The following is a 23812-nucleotide window of genomic DNA, read 5'->3' on the forward strand; positions in this document are numbered from 1 at the left end:
AGCAGTTAGTACTGGCATTCTCAACTGCCTGGCCAGAGCTGTCAGTGTGGCACAGCAGATTAAGCCCCACCTCAGAACGTGCCTAGGGTCAAATCCTGCCTCTGCCTCCAATCCAGCTTCCAGCTAAAGTGCACCTTGGGAGGCAGCAGTCAATAACTCAAGTACCTGGGTCCCTGCCACCCATCTGGGAGACCTAGATGGAGTTCCTGGCTCCTGGTCTTAGCCTGGCCCAGCCCTGGCTGTTACAGCAGATGGAAGATCTCTGTGTCTTCCTCTCTGTCACTGCCCTTCAAATAAATGCATCTTTTAAAATGTTAGAAAACATGAGAATATATACTAAAGAATGGCTTCCAGAATATGCTTTTTATTTTTATTTATTTATTTATTTATTTGACAGGCAGAGTGGACAGTGAGAGAGAGAGAGACAGAGAGAAAGGTCTTCCTTTGCCGTTGGTTCACCCTCCAATGGCCGCTGCGGCCGGCGTACCGCACTGATCCGATGGCAGGAGCCAGGTGCTTCTCCTGGTCTCCCATGGGGTGCAGGGCCCAAGCACTTGGGCCATCCTCCACTGCACTCCCTGGCCACAGCAGAGAGCTGGCCTGGAAGAGGGGCAACCGGGACAGAATCTGGCACCCTGACCGGGACTAGAACCCGGTGTGCTGGCGCCGCAAGGCGGAGGATTAGCCTGTTGAGCTACGGCGCCGGCCTGCTTTTTATTTTTTAAGATTTATTTACTTATTTGAATGTTGGAGTTACAGAGAAGAGGGAGAGACAGACAGATCTTCCATTTACTGGTTCACACCCCAGATGGCCACAATGACCAGGGCTGGGCCAAGCCGAAGCCAAGAGCTTCATCTGGGTCTCCCACATGAGTGGCAGTCCCGAAATATTTGGGCCATCATCCACGGCTTTTCCCAAGCCATTAGCAGGAAGCCAGAAGTGGAGCAGATGGGACATGAACCCCGGGCCCACATGGGATGCTGGTATTGCAGGTGGTGAGCTTTACTCACTATGCCACAATATCAGCCCCTAGAATGTGCATTTTTCGGGGGCCAGCACTGTGGCATAGCTGGTAAAGCCGCCACCTCACAGTGCTGGCATCCCATATGGGCACCGGTTCGAGGCCCAGCTGCTCCACTTCCAATCCAGCTCTCTGCTGTGGCCTGGGAAAGCAGTGGAAGATAGCCCAAGTCCTTGGACTCCTGCACCCATGTGGGAAGACCCGGAGGAAGCTCCTGGCTCCTGGCTCCTGGCTCTGGATCAGCACAGCTCTGTCTGTTGCGGCCAATTGGGGAGTGACCTCTCTCTCTCTCTGCCTCTCCTTCTCTCTCTGTGTAACTCTGACTGACAAATAAATAAATAAATAATCTTTAAAAAAATAAAAAAGAATGAATTTTTTAATGCTGTTTTTTTCTAAGTGGACTACAAACAAAAATAATTTTACAGTCAAAAAGTTTTAGTAGCTAACTTTTGACACATTTAATGGTCTTCTCCCCTCCCCCCATTAAAATATGTATCAGAGGCAGGCATTTGGCCTGTGGTTAGGATGCCAGTTAGGACGCTCGCATCCCAGGTTGAAGTGCCTGGGTTCAAATCCCAGCTCCACTCCTAATTCCAACTTCCTTCCTGTTAATGCACATCCTGGGAGGCAGTGGTGATGGCTCACGTAGTAGGGTCCCTGTCACCCATGTGGGAAGCCTAGGGTGAGTTCCCAGCTCCTGGCTTCCTTTGTGGGCATTTGGTAAGTGAGTGAGGGAATGGGAACTCTGTTTACCTATCTCTTTCAAACAAGCATGTACCTAAGCATTCTCCTTGTGCTTGAAAAAGGTTCATTTAAGAACAGTCTTTTTAAGCTGAAAGGGCAACCTTGTAAGGCCTATCAATCTCTACTGCTGCCTTCTCCACTTCTTTCAGAAGCAATCCTACTGACCTGTTTCCAAACTCAAACTACCTGTGCACTGCCAGACCTTTGTCCTGCTGAATAGAGAGATTTCTAAAGCACACAATTATCTCTGAGGACCAGGCCAAAACTAAAGCGACAAAGAAACAGAGAGCATCGAGGAGAGGAAGACAGATGCATACCAGCAAAGTTCTTCCAAAAAAAGAAAAAATGGCCCATTAGTTAGAATGGACAGGGTGGCATCTGTGTGTTGTGACAGTAATGGCCCAACACTCCATACAAAGTTTTGCTATTTTTGCAAAGGATACTCACTTTTTTCTCCTCATTAGGAACATACACATTTGCCAATGAAAGCCACTTTTTAAGTCTTTGGATGATCAACTATTATTTAACAACTATTATACATGAGCCAAAAAAAGCATAAAATAGTCCGAAGTTTCAAACATAAACATCCCCAGTTGCCCCTCTTCCAGGCCAGCTCTCTGCTGTGGCCAGGGAGTGCAGTGGAGGATGGCCCAAGTGCTTGGGCCCTGCACCCCATGGGAGACCAGGAGAAGCACCTGGCTCCTGCCATTGGATCAGCGCGGTGCACCAGATGCAGCGCGCCTACCGCGGCGGCCATTGGAGGGTGAACCAACGGCAAAGGAAGACCTTTCTCTCTGTCTCTCTCTCTCTCACTGTCCACTCTGCCTGTCAAAAAAAAAAAAAAAAGTATTTATAAAAAACAACAACAACAAAAAAACATAAATATCAGCTGTATCTGGGGAAATTTGGGAAGAAAAGCACGTTTCAGAAAAGCTCTGAAAGCGGTAGGTGTCCCACAGGCAGAACTGAAGGCAGGAGGGTCCTTCACGATGGGCTAACGATGCAGCGCAGTCCTGAGCCAAGGCATTGAAGCGGTTAAGTTTTCCTAGCATTTAGGGCTTCTGAGGAGGAGCAGGGGCAAGACAGGCCAGTTACTGCCACACTGTGGCCACCCATGAAAGCCAGCAGAGAGTTTGTAGTTAATGTGGATGGCAAGACAAGCGCCACTAAAGGCTTTAAAAAAAAAAAAATCTCCTTGGCTTGCACCTGACCATCTTCTTGTAAGTCCTCACACAGCCTTTTGTCTGTGCTTACTCACCTTGCATCTCTTCCTTTTATTTATTATTTTATTTATTTTTCATTTAATTGAAACGTAGCATTACAGAGAGGAGAGAAGAGACCGTCCATCCACTGGTTCACTCCCCAAATGGCCCCAAACAGCTGGGGGTGGGCCAGGAGCCCAGAGCTTATTCCAGGTCCCCCACATGGGTGCAAGGGCCTAAGCACTTGGGCCATCTTCCACTGCTTTCCCAGGCACATTAGCACAGAACTGGACTGGAAGTGGAGCAGCTGGGACTCGAACTGGCACCCATATGGAATGCCAACATCACAGGCAGAGGCTTAACCCTCTATACTACAGCACTGGCTTGGCACCAAAGGCTTTTAAAAAAAGAACTAATGTGATTATAGTTGTGCTTCAGGGGTTAAATTACATAACAGCAAACAACTGTAGGTCTATATTTAAGTTTATCTTTGAAATACACTTTCTCATATATATATAAATAAACATATAATTAAACAAGAATTTAAAATAAGAATTTAAAGTAGAAAAAACCAGAAGTACTAAAAATAAGATAATCCCTGGAATTAGGATAGTAAAATATAAGCACAAACTATTTTATACTAAATACTGTGATAGAACAATATTGACTAGAAGAAAACTTTCAGGGGCTGGCATTGTGGCACAGAAGGTTAAGTCCCTGCCAACACCACCCTCATCCCATATAGGTGCCAGTTCAAGTCCTGGCTACTCCATTTCCATTTCAGCTCCCTGCTAATGTGCCTGGGAAAGCAGCAGAAGATGGTCCAAGTACTTGGACCCCTGCACCCATCTGGGAGACCTGGACAGAATTCCTGGCTCTGGGTTTCAGCCTGACCCAGCACTAGCCATTGCAACCATCTGGGGAGTGAAGCAACAGATGGAAGATCTCTCTTTCTCTCTCCCTTTCAAGTAAATAAATAAATCTTGAAAGAAAATTTTAAGCATATGAATGTATTTTTTAACTTTTCTTACATAAGAATGTAGTCCTTGTTATTTAATTTCCCTACCTGCTGAGTAGTGAAACTCATAGCCACAGTGACAGTTTAGCTTTTTTCTCAATACAGTAGGTTCCATTGTTCTGAAATAAATGAAATCTCACCATATTTTTTTTTTGGACAGGCAGAGTAGACAGTGAGAGAGAGAGAGAGACAGAGAGAAAGGTCTTCCTTTTCCGTTGGTTCACCCCCCAATGGCTGCCGCGGCTGGTGCACCATGCTGATCCGAAGCCAGGAGCCAGGTGCCTCCCCTGGTCTCCCATGCGGGTGCAGGGCACAAGGACCTGGGCCATCCTTCACTGCCTTCCTGTGCCACAGCAGAGAGCTGGACTGGAAGAGGAGCAATCGGGACAGAATCTGGCACCCCAACCGGGACTAGAACCTAGGGTGCAGGCGCCGCAGGTGGAGGATTAGCCTATTGAGCTGCAGCGCCAGCCACCATATGGTTTCTTTTCCTTAAAAATAATTTTTAGGGCACTGAGTGTTTGGCCGAACAGTTAAGATACCAGTTAGGACTCCTACATCCCACATCAGAGTGCCTGGGTTTGATTCTTAGCTCTGGGTCCGAGAGCCAGACTCTGGGAGGCAGTGGTAATGATTCAAGCAATTGAGTTAAGCTGCCCACATGAGAGACCTGGACAATTGTATTCCTAGCTTTTGGCTTCCGTCCTGGCCCAGCCCTTGCCATTGGGAGCATTTAGGAGGTAAACCAGTGGATGAGAGCTACCTCTCTGTCTCTGCCTTTCAGATAAATAAGTAAAAATAGCCTTTTTTCTATTTTAAGATTTATTAATTTATTTGAAACGCAGAGTTAGATGCAGAGGCAGAGGCAGAGGGAGAGAGAGAGGTCTCCCATCTGCTGGTTCACTCCCCAAATGGCTGAAATGGCCAGAGCTCAGCTGATCCGAAGCCAGGAGCTTCTTCTAGGTATACCACTTGAGATGACTTGGGCCATCTTCAACTGCTTTCCCAGGCAACAGCAGAGAGCTGGATCAGAAGTAAAGTAGCCAGGACTTGAATATGGGATGCCAGAACTGCAGGCAGTGGCTTTTACCCACTATGCCACAGTGCCGGCCCTATCTATCTACTTTTTTGAAGATCTGTTTATTTATTTGAAAGGCAGAGTTATATATAGAGAGGGAGAGGGAGAGGGAGAGGGAGAGGGAGAGGGAGAGGGAGAGGGAGAGGGAGAGAGGGAAGGAGATGGAGAAAGGGGGGAGGAGAGAGAGAATCTTCCATCTGCTGGTTCACTCCCTAAATGGCAGCCTGGCTGGGCCAGGCCAAAGCCAGGAGCTTCTTCTAGGTCTCCCATGTGGAGCAGGGAACCACGTACTTGGACCATCTTCCACTGCTTTCCCAGACACATTGGCAGGGAGCTGGACTGGAGGTAGAACAGCTGGGACTCAAACTGGCACCCATATGAGATGTCAGTGCTGCAGGTGGCAGCTTAACCTGCTGCACCACAGCACTGGCCCTGTAAAAACAGTCTTGAACAGTAAGAAACTCTTCAGTTTACCTTATGGTGTACACAGTAGGACTCAACTACTTAGTTAAGACATTAAATGATACATAACTTTAACAAATATGACAAAAGCAGCCATATTACTATGGAAAAGAATGTGTGCTGAAACAGGCTAATAATGGGCCTGGTAGCTAGGGTTCACTTTTAACTCAACTTTTGGTACTGTCAATCTTCATATTTTATCAATCTGAAAGTAGGAGCCAAGAAGACAAAGTATAAAACTAAAAAGTCTGGTAAATTCTATGGGTTTACAAAATGCATATGGTGGTAGTTATAGTAGTTTACATTTATATGCTGCTTTATGGTTTACATAAAGCATATTTTAAAAAGATTTTTATATATATCTGAAAGACAAAATGCCAGAGAAGGAGAGAAGGTGAGAGAGAGAGAAAGATCTCTTCCATCCACCAGCCCACTCCCCAGTCACCCACAACCTCTGAGGCCAGGCTAGATGAGAGCCAGGAGCCAGGAACTTCATCTGGGTCTCTCATGCAGACGGCAGAACTTGAGACATCATCTGCTGCATTCCAAGGTACATGAGCAGGAAACTGGATTAGAAGCAGAGTAGCCAGGGCTTCAAGCAGCATACTGACATGGGATGTGGGTGTCACCAGCAGTGGCTTCACCTGCTGCACCACATCACCCATCCCTATGTAATGCATGTTTATGACACATTTTAAAACATTTATTAAGTGCATACTGTGTGGTGGGTATGTAGGAGCTGGCTCCATCAAGGTGCTCAAAAATCTACCAGTCCAGTAGTATAAACACAAACTCTGAGGCCACATTGCCCACATTAAAAATGTGGTTCTAGGGTCTTTGTCATGGTGTTGCCGGGTTAAGCTGCTGCCTGAAATGCCAGCACACCAAACTGGAGAGTAGTTAAGAGTCCAGCTGTTCTGCTTCCTATCCAGCTCCCTGTGTCTGGGAAGACAGAGAATGATGGCCCAAGAGCTTGAGCTCTGCTACCCTCGTGGGAAACTCTGAGTTCTGGGATCCTGGCTTCAGCTTTGCCCAGTCCCAACTGTTGTGGCCATGCGGGGAGTCAATCAGTAGAAGGAAAATCTCTCTGTCTCTGTAACTACCTTTTAAATAAAACAAATTTTTGTTTGTTTTTTAAAAATCTGGTTCTGGGCCAGCACTGTGGTATAGTGGGCTAAGCCTCAGCCTGTGGTGCCGGCATCCCGTATGGGCGCCAGTTCATGTTCTGGTTGCTCCTCTTCTGATCCAGCTCTCTGCTTAATGGCCTGGGAAAGCAGTAGAAGACAGCCCAAATGCTTGGGCCCCTGCACCCGTGTGGGAGACCTAGAAGAAGCTCCAGGCTCCTGGCTTCAGAAAGGCCCACCTCTAGACATTGTGGTCTTTGGGGAGTGGACAGAAGACCTCTCTCTCTCTCTCCGTTAACTCTACCTCTCAAATAAATAAATGAAAAAACAAACAAAAACGAAAACAAAAACAAAATAATCTGGTTCTAATGCCTACTGGCTTGGGTGACCTTGAGCAAATTAAGCTCTCTGTATCATTTTCGGCAGCTATAAAATGGAGATAATGATAGTATCTAACTCAAAGACTGTTACTGGTATACATGCCTATGAAAGTACGTAGCCACAGGAAGCGCTATTATTATAGGTGTTTGTTAAAAAAGCACACTCACCAATACACAGGCTGTACAGGTGATTAACTGGTGCACCAAAGGGTGGTGAACGTGTCAGTGGAGGTTTCAGATTGGTCTTGAAGGACAAGCAGATGCCAGACACACGGAGCAGGCAGGAGGCAGGCTCTCTGCACGCAAGCAGCACTGCATGAAAAGGATGGGAACAAACCACACAGTTTACTGATGTAAGCATCACTGCCCTCGGGGGCTTCCTATTCTACCGCTGAAGCTCAGTTCAACAACTTTCCTATAACCACTGCTGCTAAGACAGAGCAAGCGCTAGAATTCTGGTTTTCTAAATCCAAAATCCCAGTTTACCACACTGCCTTCTACTGAGTTAATGATAATTATCTCAAAAAAGGCACTTAAGTTTTGAACAACAACAAAATGACATAAAGTAAGAAAAGTGAAATCCCAGACTAGTGTTTAAAGGTCTATATTTCTTCCTTAGTTAGTGAAAGTCACACCTTTCTTCAGAATGTCTGCAGTGATAGATTAATTTCACATAGATACCTGTCAATGTTCAAATCTGATCTACCTGCAGGATGTATTTCACTGTAACTCCTTTTTTCAAAGTATTTAGACTCAAAATTTAAACAACATTTTAGTTCATCTTTTAACAAAATGATTAGGCCTTCAAATGGGTAAAACTTAAAGAGATTTGCGGACTTTGAATTTGGTATGTAAAGCAGAAGTTACAGAACCAAAATTTACAGTGTGAAGGGTTCGCTATCACAGGGTCAGCAGCATACTTATAAATGTCTTTGCTTCCCAAATGGCCTCACAACAGCAACCTGAACACACTAGAAAAGCGACCAACATCAATTCGTAAAAGTCAACTTTACAAAACCCAAAAACCTCAAATGACATACATGCCTGGGTCATATTTTGGATAAGCATTATCAAGTAGTCTCAGATGCCTGTATTTCATATGGCTGAAAAACAGAACCAATTTTAATGTAATCTTATCTAACAAAAATTTAGTGTCAACAATTATTTTATAAACAGAAATGCCTGTCACCTTCAATTTCAGACAAATATTTTATAAAAACAAAATTTTACTATAGTTGTTTTTTTACACATGCATTTAAATGAGACTGTGACTCTTTCTTCAACAATATCCTCCTAGGTACTACCTAGCTATGTTTAAACATCAGCAGCTTCCACAATTCCAAGAAAACGATACACAGTGCACACTAGTATCACTCATGGCAGTCAGTGTGAGCAACCCTGACTTTCACCAGCAACCCCTCTAGGACTAAAGAAAAAAAAACTCTGAACAAGCGTTAGTGCTGACCTGCGTGCTCACAATGTACTTCTAAAATATTTCCCATTATTCAATTCCATGCAGTAATGTCACCTACACATAGGAGAATTAAACAAAAGGGCTAATTTTGAAAGGAGGGTAATCTTTCCCAATAAAATCTGACAAAGTTCTGGCTCAAATAAAATTCAGTACTCTTAAAAAAAAAAAAAAGAATGTGGCTACAAAATGCATAATCTTAGAGGGTCTCAGTCTAGCCTAGACCAAAGGTTGTCTTATGGAATACAATTATTTAACCCAACAGTCCATTTTCAAAATGGTTATGTGAGGGGCTGGCACTGTGGCATAGCGGGTAAAGCCGCCGCCTACAGGCCAGCATCCCATATGGGCACTGGTTCTAGTCCCAGCTGCTCCACTTCCAATCCAGCTCTCTGTTATGGCCGGGCAAAGCAGAAGTCCTTGGGCTCTTGCACTTGTGTGGGAGTACCCGGAAGAAGCTCCTGGCTCCTGGCTTTGGATAGGTGCAGCTCTGACCTTTGTGGCCAATTGAGGAGTGAACCAGCAGATGGAAGATATCTCTCTCTCTCTCTTTCACTACCTCTCCTTCTCTCTCTCTGTAACTCTGACTTTCAAATAAAACAAATAAATCTTTCAAAAAATAATGGCTATGTGAGTATTCTGGCCATTCTTAACTAATATGTCGCCTGTCAGTATTAAGCGAAGATCAGAGACTTAAGAGACCGGAGAACCTGCCTTTTCTTAAGCTCCTAAAGATAACACCTGAGTTTGCAGCTGAGCTGCACTTAGCAGGTACAGATCCAAATGGTCACACGACTGCCTACAATGTAGCCCATTATGAAAGGTGTCAGCTTGACTTTATGAACCTGAAGGAAAAACTCATTTAGATAATGAAAGTGCCTTGGAAAAATTACATTTCTGTATTTTACAAAAGTAAAAACCATAAATGTTTTAGATATGTGTATATCAACAGGAAATGAATAAATGATTATTTATTCATTTGACTTCCCCAAGGACAAAGAATTGCTATTGTTTTCTCATTAACAAAAATGTTAGCACTTCAGAAATTAAACACTTTAAAATAATCTAGTCTTAAACTAACAGGTATAGGGGCTGGCGCTGTAGTGCAGTGGGTTAAAGCCCCAGCCTGCAGTGCCAGCATCCCATATGGGCGCTGGTTCGAGTCCTGGCTGCTCCACTTCTGATCCAGCTCTCTGCTGTGGCCTGGGAAAGCAGTAGAAGATGGCCCAAGTGCTTGGGCCCCTGCCCCTGAGTGGGAGACCTGGAGGAGAAGCTCCTGGCTCCTGGCTTCTGATCAGCTCAGCTCTGGCCGTTGTTGTCATTTGGGGAGTGAACCAGCAGAATGGAAGACCTTTCTCTCTGGCTCTACCTCTCTCTGTAACTCTGTATCTTTAACATTTACATGGTCTGAAACAAATTAATGGCTAAGTGAAAGAACAGCAAATGAGTAACGTCCTTAAATGCAGAATAAAAAGAGAGCAAGTCTGCAGCTATAAACACAGAGCACTGCCGGGCCCGGCGGACTCTGTGCTGGTCGAGCTTCAGGGAGGACAAATGGCGGCACCGCAAAGACCTCAGTGTGAGCCCCAACGTGCCGCAACCTCAGACAAGGGCATTCATCTCACCCTGTCCCAGCGCATTCCCCTGGACACCCCCAAAGCTTGTTGTGAAGATTTAACCCAGCAACACAGGCAGAATTCCCAGCACACAGACAGCTCTCAGGACTGGCTCTCTTCCTCTTTCTATTTAACATCTTTCTTAAGAAAGTTATGAATTATGGATGGAAGATTAGAGATTCGTGTAATTTTTAGAGTTTGTTGCACATATTTTGGCACAGAAAACATGGAGCAGCGGAGATGAGGGAAAGGAAAAGGAAGCTTTTTTTTTTTAAGATTTTATTTTTATTTGAGAGGTTGAGTTATAAGACATAGAGAGGGAAAGACAAAGAGAAAGGTCTTCCACCCACTGGTTCACTCCCCAAATGGCCATAACGGAGAGAGCTGAGCCAATCCCAAGCCAGAAGCCAGGAGCTTCCATCATGTCTCCCACGCCATCTTCCATTGCTTTCCCAGGCCATAGCAGAGTGCTGAATCAGAAGAGGAGCAGCTGGGACACAAATCAATGCCCATTTGGGATGCTGGTGCTGCAGTCGGCGGCTATACCAGCTATGCCACAGGGCCAGCCCCAGGAAAAGGAAGTTTTAAAAACGAGATAGCCACAAGCCACCAAAGTATAAACTTGATAAAAATTAAAAATGTTTTGCAACAAAGAGTACCATCAAGAAAGTAAAGTGATAACCAACAGAATAGGGAAAAGTACTTGCAAATCATAAATCTGATAAGGGTCTTATAGCCAGTACATATAAAGAACACTTCTAACTCAAACAAACAGTGTAGTGTAAAAGTAGGGGTAAGAGGCTGGCATTGTGGTACAGTGGGTTAAGCCACTGCCTGTGAGGTCAGCATCCCATAATGGAGTGCTGGTTTGAGTCCCAGATGCTCCACTTCCAATCCCAGTCCCTGCTAATGTGCCTGAGAAAGCAGTAGAAGATGGCTCAAGTACGTGGGCCCCTGCAGCCACATAGGAGACAAAAAAAGATGGAGTTCCATCTGTGTGGAACTCTGCAGTGGCCATCTGGGGAGCGAACCAGCAGACAGATCTCTATCTCTCCCTTTCTCTGTCACTCTGCCTTTCAAATACATAAGTCTTTTCTTAAAAAATGAGGAAAAATTTGGGGGCTGGTGTTGTGGTATAGTGGGTAAAGCTGCTGTCTGGGACGCTGGCATCCCATATGGGTGCCAATTCGTATCCAGCTCCTTGCTAATGGCCTGGAAAAAGCAGAAGATGTCCCAAGCATTGGGCCCTTGCTACCCACATGGGGACCTGGATGAAGCTTCTGGCTTTGGCCTGGTGAAGCCCTGGCTATTGCAACCATCTGGGGAGTGAACCAGCAGATGGTACCTCTCTCCCTCTCTCTTCCTTTTCATTCCCTCACTCCTTCCTTCCCTCACTCCCTCCCTCTCCCTAACTATTACTTTCAAATAAATAAATTTCTTTTAAAATGGGGAAAATTTTAAATAGATATGTCCCCAAAAAAGAAACACAATGAGCAATTTATATATAGAAAAAGATGTTCAGCACAGTCATTAGGGAAACACAAATCAAAACCACAAAATAGGCACCAGTGTTGTGGTGTAATGGGTTAAGCCGCTACCTGCAATGCCAGCATCCCAAATGGATGCTGGTTCCAGTCCTGGCTGCTCTGCTTCTGATCCAGCTCCCTGTTAATACACCTAGGAAAGCAGCGGAATATGGCTCAAATCCTTGGGCCTCTGCACCCATGGGGAAAACGGAGATGAAGCTCTTGGCTCCTGGCTTCAGTCTCGCCCAGCCCCAGCTGTGGCAGCCATTTGGGGAGTAAACCAGTGGATGGAAGATTCCCCACCCCCAACCTGTCTGTAACTCTGCATTTCAAATAAATAAATCAATCTTGGGGCTGCCGGTGTTGTGGCGTAGTTCAGCCTTCACCTGCAGCACGGACACCCCATATGGGTGCGGGTTTGTGTCCTGGCTGCTGCTCTTCCAATCCAGCTCTCTGCTTACGGCCTGGGTAAGCAGCTAAAGATGGCCCAAGTGCTTGGGTCCCTGCACCCACATGGGAGACCTGGAAGAAGCCCCTGGTTCCTGGATTTGGATCAGCCCAGCTCTAGCTGTTGTGGCCATTTGGGGAGTGAACCAGGGGATGGATGATCTCTCTTTGTTTCTTCCTCTTTCTGTCTGTAACTCTCTCAAATAAAATCTTTAAAATGGATGGCCCAAGTGCTTGGGCCCTGCACCCGCATGGGAGACCAGGAGGAAGCTCCTGGCTCTTGGCTTCAGATTGACGCAGCGTGCTGGCTGTAGCGGCCATTTGGGGGGTGAACCAACGGAAAAAGGAAGACCTTTCTCTCCATCTCTCTCTCTCTCATTGTCTAACTCTGCCTGTCAAAAAATAAATAAATAAATCTTTTTAAAACAAAATCCCACAAGAAAGCACTTTACACCTACAAGAATGGCTGTAATAAACTGGAGAATAAGAGTTCAGAAACCTCACATGTTACTGGTGGGAATATAAAATGGTACACTTTGGAAAAGAGTTTGGAGTTCCTTAAAATGTTAACAATCTGATCCAGCACTTCCAGCCCTAGACATAATCAAGAGAACTGAAAATGTATGTTCATATAAAAATGTACACACAAATGTTCACAGCAACATTACTCATAACAGCCAAAAAGTAGAAATAGTCTACATATATATCAACTGGTACATGGATAAATAAAATGTATAATCACAGAATTGAACATAGGTTTAAACTGGAATGAAGTATGGGCACAAGGTACAACAGATAAACCTCCAAAACGTAGCACTATGAGAAAGGGGCAAAAAACACACGTGATTTTATTATGATTCTATTTATAAAATGTCCAGAATAAGCAAATTCAGAGAGACTGAAAGTAAATCAGTAATGAACAAGAGCTGGGGGATGGAAAGTATGGAGTGACTGTTAAAATGGGTTGCAGGCTTCTTTTTGGGATAATGAAAATGTTCTGGAATTAGTTATTTGCAATAGTTACACAACCTTGCAAACATAATAAAAACCACTGAATTGTGCCCTCCCCCCTTCTTTTAAAGATTATTTATGTGAAAGGCAGAGCGACAGGAGGAGAGACAGAAAGAGAGATCTTCTATTTTCTAGTTCACTCTCCAAATGGCTTCAAGAGCCAGGGCTGGGTAGGGGCAAGGCTGAAGCCAGGCGTCTGAAACTCTACCTGGGTCTCTCAACATGTTGTAGCAGAGGCCCAGGTAGCTGGGCCATCTTCAGTTGCTTTCCCTGGTGCCTTAGCAGGGAGCTGGATTCAAAGTGGAGCAGCTGGGACTCTAACTAGCACTCTGATACAGGACACTAACATCACAAGTGGTGGTTAACCTGCTGTGCCACAATGCCAACCCTAAATGGTGCCTTTTAAAATGCTAAATTTTGTGGTATATAAATTATATCTCAATTAAGTAGTAAGAGAAATAGGCTATCTGGACACTAACAGTTCAAGTTTAACCTGAACTAAGATTATGTGAAAATAAATTATGACATTTTATATGACACTGACATTCCAGACAACGCAGCGCAGGGATTCAGGAAAACGGCCTCGGGCTGCTCTACTCGGCGCTCTGCCATGCTCTGGGCAGCTTCTATTACCTTTCCAGCCTTCAGTTTTTTCAACCATGGGCGTAAGGGTTCAGTTTCCACCACTAACACTTAATGTTTGCGAATCTGTGTTGACTATTTGTGCCTGGCCTCCTAATTTATCAGGTCACCCACTGCCACATAGGTAATTTCCAATCTGTCAGCATTAAGGACTCTCACACTCGCCCCTCACTCGAACGACCTCGCCCACCGCGTCACTTTCTTTTGTTTCAAAAAATTGTGTTTTAAGAATTTGCTCTCAGACACTGGCATTGTGGCTTACTAGGTTAAGATGCTGCCTGCAATGTCAGTATCCCACTGGTTCAAGTTCCAGCTGCTCCACTTCCAATCCAGCTCCCACCTAATGCACCTGGAAAAGCAGCGGAAGATGGCCTGAGTCCTTGGGTCCTTGCACCCATGTGGGAGGAGACCCAGATCAGTCTCCTGGATCCTTCAGCCTGGCCCAGCCCTGGTTGTTGCAGCCATCTGGGGGGGGGGGGGGTGGTAAACCAGTGGATGGAAGATCTCTTTATCTCTCCCTCCCTCCCTCTCCCTCTCTAACTCTGCCCTTCAAATAAATAAAGTAAATCTTAAAAAAAAAAAAAAAAAGAATTTGCATTCAGGTCTTACTTTATTTTTACTAACCAAACATACAAAACAGCCCATTGTGATATTTTGGGTAGACTATAAAGCATAACCACAATGTCCATTTCACTCTTTAAATTCAAAAGTCAGCTTATAAATCTCAGTTTTGGGACACCTGGGTTAAGTGAATAGTTTTGAAACAACTACAATGCTCAACAGGAACTGGGCCAGCCCACAGCCTTAGCCCTGGAATGGACACGCTATTCCAAAACCAGCACCCAACACACCACAGCGTCTCGGGGTGGAGACATGATCACACTTGGCATCCGCCTTGGATGACTCCATTCAACCCTCTGTCTCAACCAGAGGCATTTAAAGCACTGAATAGGACACAGAAGAAATTCAAGAAGTCTCAGATACCTGCCATTTCTATTACTACTTTTACTTAAATGGTGTTTTTTTTTTTTTAAAGCCTAAGACATAGGTTGAGTGAAATAAAACATCTATGTCAAAATTGAGGGTGAAAATACTCACTCTGCAGGCTGCTTAAAGCAAAGCATTACCCAACAGCAGTGTTCTACCCTGGATGCTGACGAACAGATCCAACAAACACTTACTCCCTTTCAGCTGAACACAGAGAAGAGACTGCTGGGGTTTGGTTGTTGCTCTAACTGCACTGTGTTTTGTCTAATGAATCTCCGAGAGCCAGCCAATACATCACCATCTTAGAAGTGATGGGACTGTGTTATTAAAACTGCTGCTAGGGGCCAGTGCTCTGCCACGGCAGGTTAAGCCACTATCCACAATGCTGACATTCCAAATCAGCACCACGTCTAGTCTAAGCTTCACTTCCAATCCAGCTCCCTGCTAATATGCCTGGGGAAGCAGAAGACAGCCCAAGTATCTGGGCCCCTGCCACCCACGTGGAAGACCTGGATGGAGTGCTAGGCTGCTGGCTTCAGTCTGGACCAGCCCTGGAAATAAACCAACAGATGGAAGCTCGCTCTCTCTCTCACTCTCTCTCACACACACACACTATATCAAATAAATAAATAAATATTTAAAAAATAAATAAAACTGCTGTTACTCAAACAAGGGGCTCATGTGAATGCCCATGTCTCTTCCCACCCCCAACAGAGAAATAGCTTTTTAACTCTTTTCTAGTCATAAAGGTAAAATTTATAGATCAAATCGGTTTATACAGTAAGATTTTCCATGCAATTCCCACACTCCATTCACATGCTTTGACTATCATCTACAGGGAAGGCACCATGAGTCTAATAGAAGATATTTACTTATGGGGCCATTGTGGCACAGCGGGTTAAGCTGCCAGCAGCATTGCTAGCACCCCATATGAGTGTCAGCTGGAGTCCCAGCTGTTCTGCTTCTGGTCTAGCTTCTTGCTAACGCCCCTGGGAAAGCAGCAAAAGATGGCCCAAGTACTTGGGCCCTGCCACCCACATGGGAGACCTGGATGGATTTCTGAGCTCCTGGCTTTGGCCTAGCCCCATTGTGGCCAGTTGAGGAGTAAACGAGTAAATGAAAGATCTCCATTTTTAAAAAATATTTATTGGGGGCCAGCGCTGTGGCTCTCATATGGGAGCCAGTTTGAGTCTTGGCCGCTCTACTTCCAATCCAGCTCTTTGCTACGGCCTGGGAAAGCAGTGGAAGATGGCCCAAATCCTTGGGCCCCTGCACCCATGTGGGAGACCTAGAAGAAGCTCCTGGCTCCTGGCTTTGGATTGGCCCAGCTCCGGCCACTGCAGTCAATTGGGGAGTGAACCAGCAGATGGAAAACCTCTTTCTTCTTTCTCTGTGTAACTCTGCCTTTCAAATAAATAAATAAATCTTTAAAAAATGTTATATATATATATATATATATGGGTTGGTACTGTGACATAATGGGTAAAGCTGCCACCTTTGATGCCAGCATCCCATACAGGCACTGGTTTGAGTCCTGGCTGCTCCACTTCCAATCCAGCTCCCTGCTAATGGGCCTGAGAAAGCAGAAGTCCAAGTGCTTGAGCTCCTATCTCCCAAGCAGGAGACCTGGATGAAGCTACTGGATTCGGGCTGGCAACAACCTTGGCCATTGCGGCCATTTGGGGAGTGAATCAATGATGGAAGATACTTCTCTCTTTGTAACTTTGCCTTTCAAATAAACAAACACGTAAATCTTTAAAAAAAAAAAAAAAAAACCTATCATCTGTGATCTTTTTCCCCAAGTATTTTCTTTTTAAAGATTTATTATTTGAAAGGCTGAGTTACAGAGACAGGGAAGAGAGAGATAGAGAGGTGTCTTCCATCCACTGGTTTACTCCCCAAATGGCCACAACGGCCAGAGCTGGGCCTATCTGAAACCAGGAGCCTGGAGCTTCTTCTGGGTCTCCCATGCAGGTGCAGGGGCCCAAGGACTTGGACATCTTCTATTGCTTTCCCAGGCCTTGGCAGGGAGCTGGATTGGAAGTGGAGCAGCTGGGACTTTAACCAGCACTCATATGGTATGCTGGCACTGCAGGCCGCGGATTTAATCCCCCACGCCACAGTACTGGCCCCTACATAAATCCTTTTTTAAAAAATTACATATACAAGAAAAGTCTGATAAAGCCACAATCTTTTTTTTTTTTTTGACAGGCAGAGTGGATAGTGAGAGAGAGAGACAGAGAGAAAGGTCTTCCTTTTTGCCGTTGGTTCACCCTCCAATGGCCACTGCGGCTGGCGCATCGCGCTGATCTGAAGCCAGGAGCCAGGTGCTTCTCCTGGTCTCCCATGCGGGTGCAGGGCCCAAGGACTTGGGCCATCTTCCACTGCCTTCCCGGGCCATAGCAGAGAGCTGGCCTGGAAGAGGGGCAACCGGGATAGAATCTGGTGCCCCAACCGGGACTAGAACCCGGTATGCCGGCGCCGCAAGGCGGAGGATTAGCCTGTTGAGCCACAGCGCTGGCCCAAAGCCACAATCTTAAACTATACCTCATTTCAGACACATTAACCCAAAGAAGAAAAAGTAGGTACATTTTTTAAGTACTAATAGAAAACAGTAAAGGAAAAAAAGTGTTCTACTTTCCCTTGGTTGTGTTATAAGTGTGATTCCAAATTAAAACACAAACTTATAGTACTAAATCACAGAAGCCCAATACATTGAAAGCTAAGGAAACCTGTAGTACAGAGACACGAGCCATTGAGAATACCCTCCTAACACATCTGTCTAAGTTTCTCAAATCTCAACAACTGTTCCCCTTTAGTCTCACTGATAACCTTGTCTTGAGATAACCTTTCTATAAATTTGTATAATAAGAAAATATTTAACCATCTTTATGTTCACTTTGGGAAATTCTTAAAATTTAAAACCACTCCAAATTAAAATATGACCACTTCAAAGAAAAGAGGATAATTTCAAAGTTAGGAACAAAACAGCTTTTGATATAAACCACTGCATGTTGCAGAAACAGTAACCTAGTTTCATTTTGAGTGTAGTGTTTGTTGCCCTCAAGAGATCTGCAACTTTCGAGCAAGATTTTTTTCATTAAGTGCCAGATAACAGGTAAAGCAGAGGAGGGGAAATCAATGCATCTTCATGCTGCAACACATCTCACTTGTTCAGCTTCAGAGAAGCAAAGCATGGTCCTTTTTATTTTTTAATAAAATAGCTACAAGCATCTATTTTCTTTATTTTTTTAAGATTTATTTTATTTGAAAGGCAGAGTTACAGAGAGAGGTAGAGACTGAGAGAGAGGTCTTCCATCTGCTGGTTCACTCCCCAGATGGCCGCAACGGTCAGAGCTGTGCTGATCCAAAGCCAGGAGCCAGGAGCTTCCTTTGGGTTCTCCATGGGTTTAGGGGCCTAAGGACTTGAGCCATCTTCTACTGCTTTCCCAGGCCATAGCACAGAGTTGGATCAGAAGATGAGCAGACAGGACTCGAACCAGCGCCCCTATGGGATGCCAGCGCTTCAGGCCAGGGTTTTAACCCACTGTGCCACAGCACTGGCCCCAAAGCATGGCCCTTATGAACAAACCCATGTATCACATTTACAAGCCTCTGCTAGTTATCAGTGACTTAATACCAACATTTTTTTTTTTTTTTTGACAGGCAGAGTGGACAGTGAGAGAGAGACAGAAAGGTCTTCCTTTTGCCGTTGGTTCACCCTCCAATGGCCGCCGCGGTAGCACGCTGCGGCCGGCGCACCGCGCTGTTCCGATGGCAGGAGCCAGGTGCTTCTCCTGGTCTCCCACGGGGTGCAGGGCCCAAGCACTTGGGCCATCCTCCACTGCACTCCCTGGCCACAGCAGAGAGCTGGCCTGAAAGAGGGGCAACCAGGACAGAATCGGTGCCCCGACCGGGACTAGAACCCGGTGTGCCGGCGCCGCAAGGCGGAGGATTAGCCTAGTGAGCCACGGCGCCGGCCTAATACCAACATTTTAACTCAAGGCTAACCTACAGAATGCGTAACAATTTAATGACCTGCTACTGAGGAGAAAAACCCTCAGTGTACAAAATTATCTTTGGCTATTTCCTCCATGGCACAATTGCTCAGTAATAACCTGGGCTGAGAAAGATGAACATTTCAAATATACAAAGTTTTTTTTCCATAAGGAGTCCTTCATCACCATTTCCCATAATATGATTCTGTGTTGCACTGTCAATGACTCTGCACATTTGACTGCAATAAGAATCCCAAACACCTTATTTCTGAATGAACAACCTGCAAGACACTTTTTCTCCATGAACTCCAGAGAAGTTCCTTTTAGGATATAAAATAATTAGTAACAGCACACACTTGAGACATTTACATCTTAATTGCACCAGAGGATCTCAAAATCGTGCCTGGGAGCCGGGTGGGGCCAGGAGGAAGTGCAGACTCCTTGCCTGCAGACAAACGAGTAGGTGGAGGAAATGTCGGTGTGGGGAGTGGATTCGTACACCATGCCCGATGCCTTTCTTCATCTCAAGAAAACCACAGCTCTTACCAACACAGGTGCTATAAATAGATATAACCCGGCAAAAACTTAATAAATGCTTTGTTTGCTTACTTTTTAAAAAAAATAACAACTTGTTATAACCCAATCCAACATGTGGCCAAGCCAACAATGTGATCCAGAGGTCTGGGGACACAGGACTAAGCCCGATTCCCCTTTATTTATGTTAGGAAAAAATATTTTAATTAGTAATACAGATTTTTATTTTAATATCTTTTACTTCCCTTTCCAAAAATAAAGATTTTCACACTAGTTCCCATGGATGCACATTTTCTCCCACTACATTTGGTAACATGTTTAAGGAATGTGGCTGCAGCAATCAAAGACAGTTTCGATCACAGAAACATTGTTTAAGTAATTGCTGTCTTCAATCCACCCCCCTCAAGAAACACATTTATCCAGAAAGCACAAAGTTTGTGTCAAACAAGTTTTAGTTTCTTTTGTAAGAGGTAACAGAGGCTGGCCTCACTGACTAAACTATGAACCAGAAGGGCTCAGAGAGCAACAACTGACTGGATACATGACTACTATGTTCTGTTCTTAAGACAAAATCCAACCAAATAACAGATGACTTTTTTTTTTTTTTTAAGATTTGTTTATTTGAAAGGCAGAGTCACAGAAAGATAAAAGGAGAGAGAGAGATCTTCCATCTGCTGGTTCACTCCCCAAATGGCCACAACAACCAGGGCTGGGCCAGGCTAAAGCCAGGACCAAGGACCTTCTTCCAGGTCTCACACTTGGGTGCAGGGGCCCAAGTACTTGGCCATCCTCCACTGTGTTCCCAGGTGCATCAGTAGGGAGCTGGATTGGAAATGGAGCAGCCAGGACTCAAACTAGTGCCTACGTGGGATGTCAGCACTGCAGGCCCAGCTTAACCTGCTGTGCCACAGCGTGGGCCCCAGCCTTTTTTTTTTCCTTCTTCTTTTTCTTCTCCTTTAGAAGTGAAGGTAGGGATGATGGGAAGGAGGTTATCCAGATTTTCTAGTTTTCTTTTGCAACAAACATGCATTATTTCTATAACACAGAAAACTAAATTGAAAAAAATCTATCAAACCCACTCAGATCTAATGTCTGAGATCATTTATGTAAGGCTGATAAAAGGAAGTTGAGAAAACGCAAATATGACTTAAGAATATTTAAAATCTACACCAAGTCACACAGTCTCTGCAGACTCTTATTAACATTCACCAAGTGTTTACTGAGCACCTACTATGAACCAGATTCTACAGACAAAACTAGGGGAATGATAGGCGTGATCTGTGGTCTCAGGAGACTTATAGCCTCGCCATTTGTCCTAGCTTGCTGGGCAAAGACCTGGTTTATACCAGTTTCTGTCAGAGTGAATGTTAACAATGCCCCTCTCATACATCTCATAGTGTAGACAGTAAATTATATGGTTACTCTATTAAAAAAAAAAAAAAAACTACTATTCCTATAGGGTTACAAGTTTATAAAATGCACATAATTTCAAAGTTTTGTCTTTAACTTAATATTTTATTACATGAGATTTTCCTACATTACATAAAAAACTTACTTTAGGCATTCATTTCACTTTGATATATACCTGTTAAATAATGAAATCAAAGATTTGCTTCAGGCTGGTGCTGTGGCGTAGTGGATAAAGCTGCAGCCTGTGGCACTGGAATCCCATACAGATGCTGGTTTGAGTCCCAGCTGCTCCATTTCTGATCCAGATTCCCTGCTAGTGCACCTGGGAAAGCAGAGGAAGATGCACCCACGTGGGAGACCCTAAAGAAATTTCTGGCTCGGGCTTTCAATTGGCCCAGTTTTGGCTATTGAGGCCATTTAGGAAGGAACCAGCAGGTGGAAGGTCTGTCTGTCTAACTCTATCTACAATTCTGCCTTTCAAATAAATAAATAAATAAATCTTTAAAAAAAAAGGGGGGGGGGGAGTTGGGAAAAGCAAAAAATATCTCCAGAAAAAAAAAAAAAAGTTTCAATCAAAGAAACCAAATCTGATTTTATCACATCAAAATGTATGCAAAGTGGGCATTTGTCCTAGCAGTTAAGACATGACTAGGACACTTCATGGCATACCAGAGTGCCTGGGTTCTGGTCCCAGCCCTGAGCCTTGTTCAGTATTGAGAACATAGTGTGGTTTCTAGGTACTGCCCACCGAACGTGAACAGGGCAGGAAAGGCAGAATAGGAGCCTGGAGTACTTCGTCAGAATGGAAAGTAACGAAGCTATGAAAAGACCCCCAAGGTGCATCCAAAAGGATCAGAAACCAGCCTGCTAAGCTCCCAGGGAACCAAAGATGACTGAGCATCTACAAGGACTAACACACATCAGATATGCTTCATTCATCAGTCACCATTAGATGATGGTAAGAGAACCAACTCTTTAGAAACTGGCGACAATCAAGCACCTAGTTTGCCACTCCTATCAGATCTGCACTCTAGGGAAATGAGATCGCTGAGACTTCTTTTTGTAATAGTATTTCAGCTAACAACTGAAGAAGAAATAATAGCATTTTTCAACACCCAATGAACAGACACCCAATGATCTAGACAAAGTCATCAATGGGCTGATAACAATGGCAAACATGAAACAATCAGCACATCTCCTGGTTGAGTTATATACCACCACCTATAAAATGATGTCGTGGAGCCGGCACTGTAGTGTAGCGGGTAAAGCCACCGCCTGTAGTTTCGGCATCCAATAAGGGCACCAGTTTGAGTCCCAGCTGCTCCACTTCCGATCCAGCTCTCTGCTATGGCCTGGGAAAGCAGTGGAAGATGGTCCAAGTTCTTGGGCCCCTGTACCCTCGTGGGAAACCTGGAAGAAGCTCCTGGCTTCAGATTGGCACAGCTCCGCTGTCATGACTATCTGGAGAGTAAACCAGCAGACAACCTCTCCCACCCCCCTCTCTCTGCCTCTGCCCTCTGTAACTCTGCCTTTCAAATAAATAAATAAATCTTTTTTTTTTTAAAAAAAAAAGTCACCCCATGCTCACAAAAAAAGAAACCTTAATATTACCAAGCGTATGGACCTATAACCCATTTAATAGGAAATAAAAGAGACTTCAGAATATGTCAAATGACACTAAGCAGATGCAATGAACAATAATCAGACTAAGGGAAACTACACAATAAGTGATTTAGATTCTTTAAAAAAAAACCCTGCAGGGAGTGGAGAAAGAGAAAGAGGATGAACATGAACCTACAGATCTAAAGAGACTTTACAGACATATTAACTACTCTTCTTGGGACCCTAATTCAAACAAACTGAAAAACAATTATGAGTCAACTGGGAAACTGAACACTGAACACTTAACACTCTTCAAGAAATTTTTTAGTGTAATAATATTGTAATTGTTTTTTTAAAAGAGAATTCTTATAAATAATATAATGGCTGGAATTGCTTTAAAATAATGGGGGAGGGGTGGCAGGGCAGGTGTAGCTAAGTGCAGTGAGAGTAGATAAACTGACTCCATTTTTTAAAAAAAAATTATTGCAATTTTCAAAAAGATCTATTTTTAATTCAAAAGACACAGTGAAAGAGAGGGAGAGACAGATAAGAAGGAGCGAGCGAGAGCGAATCTTTCATCTACTTGTTCACTCCTCAAATGACTGCAATAGCCAGAGCTAGGAAAGGCCAAAGCCAGGAGTCAGAAACTCCATCTGGTCTTTCATGTGAGCGGCAAGGACCCAAGTATCTGGGTCATCATCCACTGCCTCTCAGGTGCATTAGCAGGAAGCTAGATCAGAAACTCAGAATAAGTTCGGTTCTGTGGCATAGCAGGTTAAGCTGCCACCTGCAACACTGGCATCCCATATGGGTGCCAGTTCCTGTCCCAGCTGCTCAACTTCCAATCCAGCTCCCTGTAATGTGCCTTGGAAAGCAGCCAAAGGTGGCCCAAGTGCTTGGGTCCCTGCCACCCATGTGGAAGACCCAGATGAACTCCTAGCTCCCAGCTTCTGCCCAGCCCAGCCCTGGACCATTTGGAGAGTAAAACAGCAGGTGGAAAATCTTTCTCCCTCTAACTCTGCTTTTCCAATACTTGCATACATACATACTTCCAAAATTAGCTCAGAGTAACTAGGATGCAAAGCAGTTACTCTGACATGGGCTCTGGGTGTCCTAAGTGGTAGCTTAACCATTCAGGCCATTCCTGTCCCTAACTCCATTTATTGATAACTGCTGGTATGTAAGATCATCATATCTGTACTTCTCTCTTTACTTTTTTATATTTGAGAATTTTAATAATTAAGAATGTTTTTTCAGAAGCAATTATTACTTTACTTGAAAGATAAAAAATACTGTGATTTAGAAACATAAGGGACACCTTGGGGGCAGACATCGTGGCACAATGCGGAGTCTCCACTTGGAGCTCCTGCACCCTGTATCAGAGTGGATTCAAAACTACAATGAAATCTATAGTACTCTTGACATGATTAAAGAATCAGAGAAAATGAATTAAAAATTTTAAAATTTTCATGTTATGACTATATTTGATCTTTTTATATATTTATGTGTCAGACTGTGAAGAACAATAAAAGCAATAT

General features: G+C 44.3%; 1 protein-coding gene across 3 annotated transcripts in view; it reads right to left on the bottom strand.

The window, feature by feature from the left end:
- ZNF652 (zinc finger protein 652) overlaps nt 1–23812 on the bottom strand; it is a 64398-nt gene that overhangs the window by 20802 nt on the left and 19784 nt on the right. For all 3 annotated transcript variants that reach the window (XM_062174793.1, XM_062174792.1, XM_062174794.1), the window contains exon 2: nt 7199–7342. The gene's annotated coding sequence lies outside the window, so the exon portion shown is untranslated. The remainder of the gene's footprint in view (nt 1–7198; nt 7343–23812) is intronic.

The sequence above is a fragment of the Lepus europaeus genome, chromosome 18 (assembly GCF_033115175.1).
Source record: "Lepus europaeus isolate LE1 chromosome 18, mLepTim1.pri, whole genome shotgun sequence".
Classification (NCBI taxonomy): domain Eukaryota; kingdom Metazoa; phylum Chordata; class Mammalia; order Lagomorpha; family Leporidae; genus Lepus; species Lepus europaeus.